We start from the raw sequence: 12060 nt of genomic DNA on the forward strand, positions 1-12060 counted from the left end.
AAAAGTTAAACTTCATAATTTGAGTGGGTTAAAAATTGTATCTGGTTGCATCAAATCATTCATCCCTCAATGAAAAAACTTAAACTTTAACCATTTGAGTGGGTTAAAAATTGCACCTGGTTTCATAAAATCATTAATCACTGCATGAAACAACTTAAACTTCTGTCATTTGAGAGGTGTGCAAGTTGCAACTGGTTGTAGGTAAATCATCTACAGCTACGTGGAAAAACGAGACTGATTTATTATTCTATAGTTTCTCCACCTAAATTGTTGATACTGGAAAGCTAGTCAAGATCTAGTATGATATTTGCTAATGAGCGCCTGCATGCAGAGCCGTTAAACAAAAATATAACTCAGTACTCACTGCAGTGAGTGACAGAGAACGCATTTTCTCGTCGACGAAAACGGGGAGTCACGGACGGACAGACAGACGGACAGACGGACATGGCGAGCACAATAGTGCATTTTTTCCATAAATGAGAAAATGCGCTAAAAATCTTGACTTTTACTTCCCAATTTGTAGTGTTTGCACTGTAATCCAAATGAAAGTAAAATCTCTACAGAAATGTCTAAATAAATTATCAAAAAATATGAAGATTGACTTTTCAAGTTTAGAGACAAATTTTTGCTTAATTTTAGGTAGAATGTTGAAAAATTATTTGAAACCCAATTTTAAAATTTTGTTAATATATTGCATCAAAAATGTTCAAATTATTCGAGTAAAAATTTAATAGAATGAAGATTATACATTATGTCAGTTATGCAACTAAGCTTATTAGAGGCGATTTGTATCTAATTTTGAGTACTCAACAAATTTTTGCGGCACATTTCGAAATTGGGCGTAAATGAGATGTAATATTAACTAAAAGCTATGTTGTCATCGTAAAATTATTATGAACATAGTATTAAATTTTCTGGTTATCAGCATATAAGGACAGATGATTAAGGTATCCTTGAAACTTATCCCTCATTTGAATAAGAATTTCGTTCAGTTTATTTATGACTTTAAGATCATTTAATAAAAATTTGATAATATATTCGAGAATTGCTTTCTTTCTCCAGAAATAATTTCATCTCAAAGCATCATTGTTCCTCCGAGAAGTAAAATTCACAACCATTCGCGACAAAGATAAAAAATTTTTAATTGCAGGTCGTGAGATTTTTACGCGTGTTCCTCGTTTTAATCTGTAACTCAAATAGAGGATCTGTGCACATCTTTACTTCCAGGCATGTCCTCGGAAACTTCTATCCTGGTCTAATTGAAAGAAACTCCCTTCAAGAGATCCCTTGACTACTCCTATTTTTTAGCAAAGAGATCTTGGCGAACTGTAGTGAAAGCTTGCCACTCTTCGATTGAAAAAGAAGTTCGTAGGTCTCGTCGACACCGTCGACGTGAGCGACTCAGCGTGTTGCCCAACGGAAGTCGATGGACCTCTCTGCACGAAGTGGCGCCCATCTGGGTCAGCACGAAGCACAAAGCTAATGATAAAAGGAACTTTAGTTCTGTTCAAGAAACGCTTGTCTTAAGAAATAAAAATTGATCTAAAAAAATGTACTCCAAAAAATGTACCATCGTTTTTAGCGCATTTTCTCATTTAGGGAAAAAAATGCACTATTGTACACGCCATGTCCGTCTGTCTGTCTGTCCTTCCGTCTGTCCGTCCGTCCGTGACCTCAAGTTTTTGTCGACGAGAAAATGCGCTCTCTGTCACTCGCTGCAGTGAGTACTGAGTTATATTTTTTCAAATAACTCTAATCTTCCTGTCTAGTTGGTATAAGCATTGACACGATCTGAGCAATATTCAAGTGCCAAGTTCGAAACCAAAAATGACAAGTAAGAAAAGAAGTGCTCTAAATCAACCGTTTTATTGGGATAAAGATGTATTTATGTATTAAAAATATCATTGATTTGCATGCCATATTAGTAAGAACCATGCAAACAGCTGTACATGAGTATTTTTTCAAATTAGCAGGATAGCCACCATCATTACAAGTAAAGTAAAATTTCACTGATATCAGAAATCGCGCCGTCCATTCCACTTGCTTGTAGCACGAATAGTGAGAAAAGAATTTAGAAATACATGTTATTCTTGAGAAAATAATTTTACGTGAAATTCGCCAATTCTCCGGATCGAGATTCCGACGGATTCTTTGTTCCGGTAAATTGCATTCAGGACTTTGCTGTTATTTGTCTGAAGTTTTAAATGGAACGCCAGACTTCAAATGATGATCAAAGGAGTCCAGCAGGGCAGGCAGTCGAGGCAATTGAGAAGACGAGAAAATTAATGGTCGTGTCAGTTTAATTAGAAGACAGCGAGCGCTGGTATAATTGCCGGTGCCGCTTAATTAGCGCCGTCCAAAAATAGAATAATTTAAGGAAACAATTGGGGTGGCTGTTGAAATAGATACGCCAAAATTAACTACTTTCGCGTTATTATTTTGCAATTGTTATTAACGGGCAAAGTGCTGCGACTGTGTCAAGACAAATGTGTTTACAACGAGGAAAACATTTCTGATGTTTAAAGATTGTATCTTTGCAAGTTTTTTCCAATTATATTTGACCAGCAGTCTGTCAAGACCTACCCTGCAGTCTGTCATGACCCATCAAACAGTCTGTCAAGACCCATCCTGCAGTCTGTCAAGACCTACTCAGCAGCCTGTCAAGACTGTCAGAGTGACTGAGTCACCCTGCATCCATGATAATATAATTAGCTAATTAACTTATTTAACTTGGGGGCCATACTTTCAAAATTCGCTAAGTGAACGTAAGTACTTGCGCTCTATTTTCTTGTCTATGATTGGTGGATTTTGCTTGAAAGGACGTCAATGATTGGCTGATGAACTTACGATCTTTTAACTTTTTTTGAAAGTATGGGCCCTGCCCATCTCGGCAATCGCCGATGCCAACAACGCACAACACAAGCGCTAATTACGGCTTGTTGGCACAAGGTTGGACTGCTTCAGGTGCTCGTATACGTGCACTTACGTAGGGTGTAACGTGGCCGTGCGTGGAAGTAGGCAAGTAATAACGTATCTGCACTGTTAGAAAAATTACCGTTAACGGTATTACCGGCGTTTCAGCGGCCGGTCGGCACGTGGAAAGAAACACTGTGTCGTCGTTTTTATTCTAATTTAACACCAGAAATCCGTAAAACATCTGATAAAAACGGCGAAACAGTTTATTTTCACGGGATGACCGGCCGCTAGAACGCCAGTGGGACCGTTTTTTCACCGTTTTTTCTAACAGTGTGGGCCTATACTTTAAAAAAAGTTAAGAGATCGTAAGTTCATCAGCCAATCATTGACGGCCTTTCAAGCCAAATCCACCAATCATAGACAAGAAAATAGAGCGTAAGTACTTGCGTTCACTTAGCGAGTTTTGAAAGTATGGCCCCTGCTCCTTCAGGATCGCCGGCTTACGCATAGTTCGTCGGCTGTAAAGCGGAATAGTCAATTTATTACGTGATTATTTGAAGTCATATGTATGAATTATTCTTTCCTGCTGAAAATGTACCGCAAACCGACTTATGTATATGCTAAAATAGAGAAAAAAAATTTAAAATTGTTCCAATATCTACATGTTTACGTGTGAATTCCAATATCTCTTTCTGCAAATCAAATGCGCAGTCTTTTCAGGCGTTTGTACGATAAGTATATGATAAAATAGAGAAATTAATGTGAAATAATTTAAAAAATTGTTAAAATATCTACTTGTTTACGTGTGCATTCCAATGTCTCTTGCTGCAAACCAAATGCGCCGTCTTTTCAGGCGTTCCTCCGATAAAATATATATAATTTAATATGAAATAAAAATTAAAAATTGTTCCAATACCTACTTGTTTACATGTGCATTCCAATGTCTCTTTCTTGCAAACCAAATGCGCCGTCTTTTCAGGCGTTCCTCCGATAAAATAAACTTTTTCTGGAAGCCGCAATGTCAACAGATTCTTGCAAGGAGTCTTCCTCCTCAAACTCTGAAGCCTCCATCGAAGCACATCCTTGCCGGCCGCCATTGAAAAGAGAACCAATAAAATTTCTCGAGCGTCGAGCATCTCGGTACGATCGAAAGCAATATTTTCCGAGCGATGTACCGGCATTGCGGCAGCCGATGCTTGAGTCAACAAACGGCTGGTCTCGAGAGACCGGCCTGCTTCCTTGTCGGCGCTCGAGCTACATGATCGCGGAGTCTCGATGGACGACACGAGACGGCGGGATACAAGAGAGCCAAGACCGAGCTCTGAGGGCAAGAGTGCGAGACCGTACCGTGCCTTGGTACGTTGTAAAAGACCCTGCCTTGGTACGTTGTACGAGACCGGGCCTTGATTAACGTTGTGCGAGACCAAGCCTTAATTGGTACGCTGTACGAGACCGTGCCTTGGCAGATTTTGTGCGAGACCTTGCCTCAGGAGACTTTATGCGAGACCGTACCTCATCAGACTTTATGCGAGACCGTACCTCAGTAGCTGTTTTGCGAGACCGTATCTCATTGGACTTTATGCGAGACCGAAAGTAAGTAGATGTTTTGTGAGACCGTGCTTTACAGAGACTATGCGGGACAGTGCATTGTAAGACGTTGTGCGAAACCGTGCCTCAGTAGACTTTAGGCTAGACCGTCCCTCAGTAGATGTTTTGTGAGACGGGGCTTAGCTAGACTATGCGGGGCAGTGAATGTTAGACGTAGTGCGAGACCGTTCCTTGGTAGATGTAATGTGACGTTTTGCGAGGCCGTGTATATTGGCAGACTGAATGCGAGACTGTGCCTGGGCAGACGTAAAGCGAGATTTTACTTGTAAGCAATGAGTGCATTTGCTATAAGCGGCACGGTTATTCCTGATAGTGAGAGTCTGGATGATCTTTCAGATAGTGTAATGACCATGTGATGTATAGCGAAAGAAACACGGTTAAATGTACATCGTTTTATTTCATGCTGTAGGAGTGATACGCTGAACTTCGCTCAAAAAAGCGTTTTATGTACTAGCTTACAGCAGCCAATTGTGTTAGTTTGATGATATGAGCTGAGTTGGATTAAGAAATATTGTTCAGTGTGACATTGTGTTAGAAAATAATTTAAAAGGTACTTTAAACCATTACAAATAACACGTATTCACGAATTTAGCAACATGAATATAAAATTTCAACGTACAGTAGCTTATTTCAAACCCTGATGCAAATATCAGTACTAGTAAATGCAATTTACACTGCACTGAGGAAACTATTTTCAGTGACACGAAGGAAAAGTTAAAAGCCATTTTTATTAGCATGGATGATATCAAATAGGACGTTAGTCTTTTATTGCCTACATGACATTGCCGTGGCAGTTAGGGCACCGCAATATCGGCCGTGTTCTGAGCCAGGCAGTTAGGCGCGATCAGTTCGCCCTAAGCCTGTAATAACGTTGTACCAGCAGAGGCGTTAGAAATAACACTGTACCATAAGAGCCGTTAGAAAAACCGTTACGAAGGCCACATGAGTATTGGTGCCCGAAGCTTCGATGCGGTCATAATGGAAGCGCAATGGCAGCGGCCACACGTGACGTGACTGCTTCACAAACCGAATCAAAGTCCCGCCCAAATATCTAAGGAATCGGCCAAGATTTTCTTTTGTTGTTACGTGATTGCATTCCGAGCCGCGGCTCAGTATAAAAACCACTGCAAAACTTTTTGAAGAATTCGAAGCCACCGAAGACTGTGTTCATGTTCATGCCTCGACGCGCTGCATCTAAACATCAAGAGAAAAAGTATAAGTCAACAGCGTAACTAAGTCATAATATTTGTGTTTTCTGGAATTTTAGACAAGGAAATACGGGAGAAGTGCTACTCAATACATTTCTTGAGAGAGATATACGTACTGAAGAAATATATATACACCGTAGTTGTACAGCAACATTTTATTCAATTTATTTAAAGAAATTATTCGTCGCACACTACTTGAAGAACCTACTTTAGTGCTAAGTTATAGGAATAGCAGTATTAATGTAAATCATTTATCAATTTTTGCATTTTAATGGCGGAATAATAAAAAATAGGCTTAGGACCTTACGTTAAAAGAATCCACTTTACAGCTAAGTTATAAGAATAGCAGCATTAATATAAATCATATATACATTTTTGTATTTTAATGGCGGAAAGAATAAAAATTAAGCTTAGGACGTTACATTAACTCGGGACTTGACTTATCTGCGAGCAAAGCTGGTCCAGTGGATGGTAGACCCAATAAAAGAGGGTCGAGTCTCGTTACTTGTGATCTGATCAGGACAAGGACGAGAGCAGACTCCTTATGAGGTGTCGCCCACAATCGAGTTAGGACCAATCACACCAATGCAACAATTGCATCAAACTCGTCCTGCCGCTTGTGTCGTCTCTGCCCCGTACCGGCCGATGCAGACCGGAAACCAACTCCTACCCTAGCAAAATTTAGAATCGCCCCAGCTTCTGGTAACCCAAATCGGAAGCTGCCGACTGTTAAATTCTCGCTGGGAAGAACTCTTAAGAACTCCTACCCTAGGAAAATTTAGTCGCCCCAGCTTCTGGTAATCCAAATCAGAAGCTGCCGCGTCTGTAAATTTTCACTGGGAAGAACTCCTACCCTAACAAAATTTAGAGTCGCCCCAGCTTCTGGTAATCCAAATCAGAAGCTGCGGCGACTGTAAATTTTCACTGGGAAGAACTCCTACCCTAACAAAATTTAGAGTCGCCCCAGCTTCTGGTAATCCAAATCAGAAGCTGCCGCGTCTGTAAATTTTCACTGGGATTAAGGGGAGGCAAATCAAAATGCATGGCGGCCGACCGATGGCCGTTGAACGCCTCTTTAAATCGATCAGCATACAAGCTATGGTAATTTTTGCGAATATTCTCCTCTATAAGTCTTTGATTAGTACTTTATCTCCTTGATTAGTCCCCAACAACGCATTACGAACGAACCTTAATTCCTAGTAACCGATGCACACGCCCTAACTAACATTAATGAGTAATGACGAACTATCGAGGATGATAACATGACACGGAGGCAATATAGAGTTAGCCTGAAAGTGAGAGCAATCGAGATATAATGGTAATGCTATGTAAATAATTATGTTGTTTAGACGTGGTATTTTGATATAAATACGAGCCGTGCTATGTTCATCGTGAGTTCTATTATTTGGCTGTATGGAACAAATAATTGACAATAACATAGAAGGAAGATATACTCATATGGAAATAACGTGTATCTAGAATATGCAGTATGGCAAATTAGATGTCAAACATTTGACAAACATTAGATGTCAGATATCAAAAGATGTCTATAACCATATTATTGAACAAACCTACAGAATGTTACTTTAACTTTCGTTGGTTCAATGCTGCCCTCTCCCTCCACGCCACTCACTTCCCACTCTACTCCCTCTCCGAACTACCACCTTTACTTCAACTTTCGTTGGTTCAATGCTGCCCTCTCCCTTTACGCCACTCACTTCCCACTCTTCTCCCTCTCCGCCCTCCACGCCACTCATTTCCCTCTCTTCTCCCTCTCCGAACTACCCACCCTTTTCCTATCACCTGGGACGCTTATCGGCTGCGTTGACTGTTTGGAAGGAGGATCGACTTGCAATTTGTTTCAGGATTTGCAGGATCCCACGTCCGCGTTAAAAGTTCTTTTATATGTGAACTTTACCTCCTGTCGAACACTTCCATCGTCTGCCACACGCGCCTTTAAAGCGACAGTTACTGAGCACCGATTCATTGGGACAACACATAACCTACCTGCATGAACTATTTTGAATATTGGAATAGAAATTCAAGTCATTCATGTTTTTAATCCTTATTTCGTCTCCAAATTAACTTGTACTGAATGATTTGCACATCAGCCCGCGAGTCTCTAAAGACCTTTAAAGCGACATTTACTGAGCATCAATTCATTGGCAAAACATCCTACCAGCATGCACTACTTTGAATAGAAATTAAAGTTATTCATATTTTTTTATTCTCATTACGTCTTCAAATTGAACTTTTACTGAACAACTTGCACATAAGTCAGAGAGTCTCTAACATGACACGAAATGAATAAATGGAATAAATGGCTGGTATCGTTTCACGGATACATTCAATAAAACCTAAATGTTCAAAAAATATTTGCAAATCACAAGCCTATTTAAACCCGATTATTTACATTCATTCTAAATTCTAACAGTTCTTAAGAGATTATTCCAGGGGATTAAATTTTTGCTGTGGTCATGTCCAGCTTGCAATTCATGTCAATTAATACAATAAAGGAAGACAGGCGCATGGCTGCCAGAGTACGAGACGGCCACCAGTCCTGAAATATCGACGGGATAAGGCATAAACCCGACGGCTTGCCAGGCTTGGCCGCAGCTTCCCTGAATTATGGAGCAGAACCGCCATGATGCCTTTAGTCCTGATGCCTGTAGTGCTGTGATGCCTTTAGTACTGCGATGCCTGTAGTGCCATGGTGCCTTTAGTGCTGCAGTGCCTGTAGTGCCATGATGCCTTTAGTCCTGATGCCTGTAGTGCCGTGATGCCTTTAGTCCTGATGCCTGTAGTGCCGTGATGCCTGTAGTGCCGTGATGCCTGTAGTGCCGCGATGCCTGTAGTGCCGTGATGCCTGTAGTGCCGCGATGCCTGTAGTGCCGTGATGCCTGTAGTGCCATGATGAAGGGGCAAGTTCATGCAACGCATCAATTTCTAACCTGCGTAGGTTACTGGATGTTGAATCCAGTAGGTTATCGTGGCTTCTATAGAGATAAATATAACTCGGTACTCACTGCAGTGAGTGACAGAGAGCGCATTTTCTCGTCGATTAAAATTTGAGGTCACGGACGGACGGACGGACGGACAGACAGACAGACAGACAGACAGACGGACGGACGGACATGGCGAGCACAATAGTGCATTTTTTCCATAAATGAGAAAATGCGCTAATAATCCAAAGCTGCATCAACAATCCATTCAATATTTGATGAATGATTGTTTTAGGTGGCAGTTGCATAGGGCGGAATCAGGTGAACGTTCCTCTGGAGGTTCACGTCCTGATGCTTTCTAAGTGCCTTCGGGCGACAAATCGTGATAAAAAAATATAACTCAGTACTCACTGCAGTGAGTGACAGAGAGCGCATTTTCTCGTCGACGAAAAGTGAAGTCACCGACGGACAGACGGACAGACAGACGGACGGACATGACGAGCACAATAGCGCCTTTTTCTTTATAAATGAGAAATGCGCTAAAAAGAATATAAAAATTTTAATTGTGTCATGGGTTGTTCTTTTACGTATGTTCATGAAAATTGGCATTGTTAGATCATGTTTTTCACCCCATTAAACTAATTTTTTTGCTGATGTCATAGTAAGATTATCGTTATAGATATAAAAACTCGTATCTCGTTAGGTGTTATAATGGTGTTATAACTCGTTATAACACCATAACTCGTAGATACGTGTAACCCGTCATAATATATTGGGAATATCATTGCGGTGGAATTTAGGACAGTAATTTATGAATGAGTACACTTGTAAAATGAACACTGCGTTGTATTAGCAACCTTTATTCTACTCGATATATTACAGGTTTCTCGCTCAGTAAACTGCTCGCCTTTTATCAGTGGGCCCACTTTAAAACATCAATAAACCAAGCAGCATCTGAAAGACAAATCAAGCAAAAAAAAAAATAAAAAATAAAGACAAAAAGAGACAAAAAGAAAGAAGACAGAAAGAAAGACAAAAAGAGACAAAAAGAAAGAAGACAGAAAGAAAGACAAAAAGAGACAAATCAAGCGACTTGCGATAGCTGAGGCCCTCATCATTAGGTATATAAGGATAGGACTCCAGCCATCAACCTTCAAACTACTGGATTTGTCAGAGTCTTTAGACTGTTTTCGGGGAGATTTGTGCTGTTTTAATTCTTGTTCATCTTGACATTTTCGTGATTTTGTAATTATTTCTAAACAAGTTATAATTTATGAGTAGTATCCTATTTAACTGATTTTTTCGATTCCCATTTCATCACTCAGTGCGTCTTGTAACTTGATAATGAATGATTGATACATTCGAAACGTTAACGAATTAAAAATGCCCATCGATATCCTGGTTTTCGATTTACCAGTGCAAACTAAAAATATTGTTCGATATACCGAAAAAGACGAATAAGAAATATATCAATAAAACTAATTCTCTGGTCTTCAATGAAATCCGCATAAAGGAACAAATTCTGCCAACCCATAATAACAACGGGTATCATGGATAGAGATTGAAAATCTCAGTTTGATTTACTATAGAATAGGCGAAATTACACTGAAATTTAAGCAGCCAATAAACTGAGATACGCGTATCACAGTTACAACATAGCTGCAGTGGTTAAATAGCGCTATTTGCAGTTTTCAAAATGCCCTCGAACGGAAAAAAATGATTGACACCGCTGATATAACCAAGTCTTTAAATAAAGCAGAACTAGTCATACTCGCCTAGAAAAATAAAGCTGAACCAGTCGTATTCTCCTAGAAAAATAAAGCAGAACCAGTCGTATTCTTCTGGAAAAATAAAGCAGAACCAGTCCTACTCTCCTAGAAAAATAAAGCAGAACCAGTCGTATTCTCTTAGGAAAATAAAGCAGAACCAGTCCTAGTCTCCTAGAAAAATAAAGCAGAACCAGTCGTATTCTCTTAGGAAAATAAAGCAGAACCAGACGTATTATCCTATCTCGCTAAAATAAAATGAAATCGTTTTAAACGTGAGATCTTCTTTACGAGAAATTTGAGCTCGAGGAGCTTCGCTGCATTTTAATGAGGTGCGAACTGAGCGTAGAAAACGGAGGCCTGCGGTGGAAGTCGTGTAAGTAAATTAGGCGAGCGGAGGATGTTTAATGGAAGAATATGTTGAAATATCACAAACCTGCATTGAAATCAGCTAATGATGTCGGTTGAAATCAGCACGAGATGATGATTTGTCAATGGAATTAACATGACATCGAAGTTTTAATTTGTACAAAATTGTGAGAAAATAAAATAAGGGTGAGATGGAAAGTACCCACGGAGTTGATGTTGAGACTCAAGTTGCATTAATGAAGTAAGCTTCAATCGAGAGTTATATGAAGTTCAGCGTAATTTTGCGTTGAATAATTGGTGTGAGGTGGAAGAAGCGTCAACGGAGGCGGCGTGAGGTGGAAGAAGCGTCACCAGAGGCGACGTGAGGTGGAAGAAGCTTTAACAGAGTCAGCGTGAGGTGGAAGAAGCGTCACCAGAGTCACCACGTCCACACCAGCTCCCTCCTCCAGCTGGGCCACCAGACGGTGATGGTGCTCCAGTAACTGCGACAAACAGGAACGATTACGCCGGAAGCCATGTTGTCCGTTATTGTACAGGTCAGCCTCTTCCATATACCGGACAAGCCTCCTGACCACTACCTTCTCAAAAACCTTGATCAACCACTACCTTCTCAAAAACCTTGCCTATCAAGCCTGGAATTATCCTTATTGTTGCACGTCTTTGAACATTCTCTATTAAATTTTTGTCCTTTTAAAATCTCGGTGACTACACAACGTTTCCAAACTCTAGATTCGGGCGCACGACAGCAACATACAACTGCTTCATCGCTCCTGCATCTAGGAACTCGTAAGAACGCACTATATATCGCTGCATCACTATATATAATTGGGGGTCAAAAGAACCGAAACCTTTCGAAATATATTGAGTCTAGAAACTTAAACAGATGAGAAACTTGAACAGTAACTTAAGCTTGATCTACCCGTGGTCTGCTTAAACATGTTCAACGATCTTATCTACTGTCATTTCTGGTGAAAAATAAAGATCGCTTTAGGTTATGCAGGTTCAACGCTTGCATCTCAGAAAATGTTCAATCCAGAGAGTGCGGAGTGATGAAATAAGGTGTATCAATCGCTTATTCAATCTAAATTACAACTCTACACTCGGCAATAGCATTTAGCACTTGCCAATATTGCTAACAACGAAATGACCGCGTTCGTTTTATCGGTTCCAACGTTTATATTTCGAAAAAAAAATATTCAACCCAGAGAGTGCGGAGTGATGAAATAAGGTGTATCAATCACTTAATAAATA

This window comes from Hyalella azteca, unplaced genomic scaffold, assembly GCF_000764305.2.
Source record: "Hyalella azteca isolate HAZT.00-mixed unplaced genomic scaffold, Hazt_2.0.2 contig4627, whole genome shotgun sequence".
In the NCBI taxonomy this organism is placed as follows: domain Eukaryota; kingdom Metazoa; phylum Arthropoda; class Malacostraca; order Amphipoda; family Hyalellidae; genus Hyalella; species Hyalella azteca.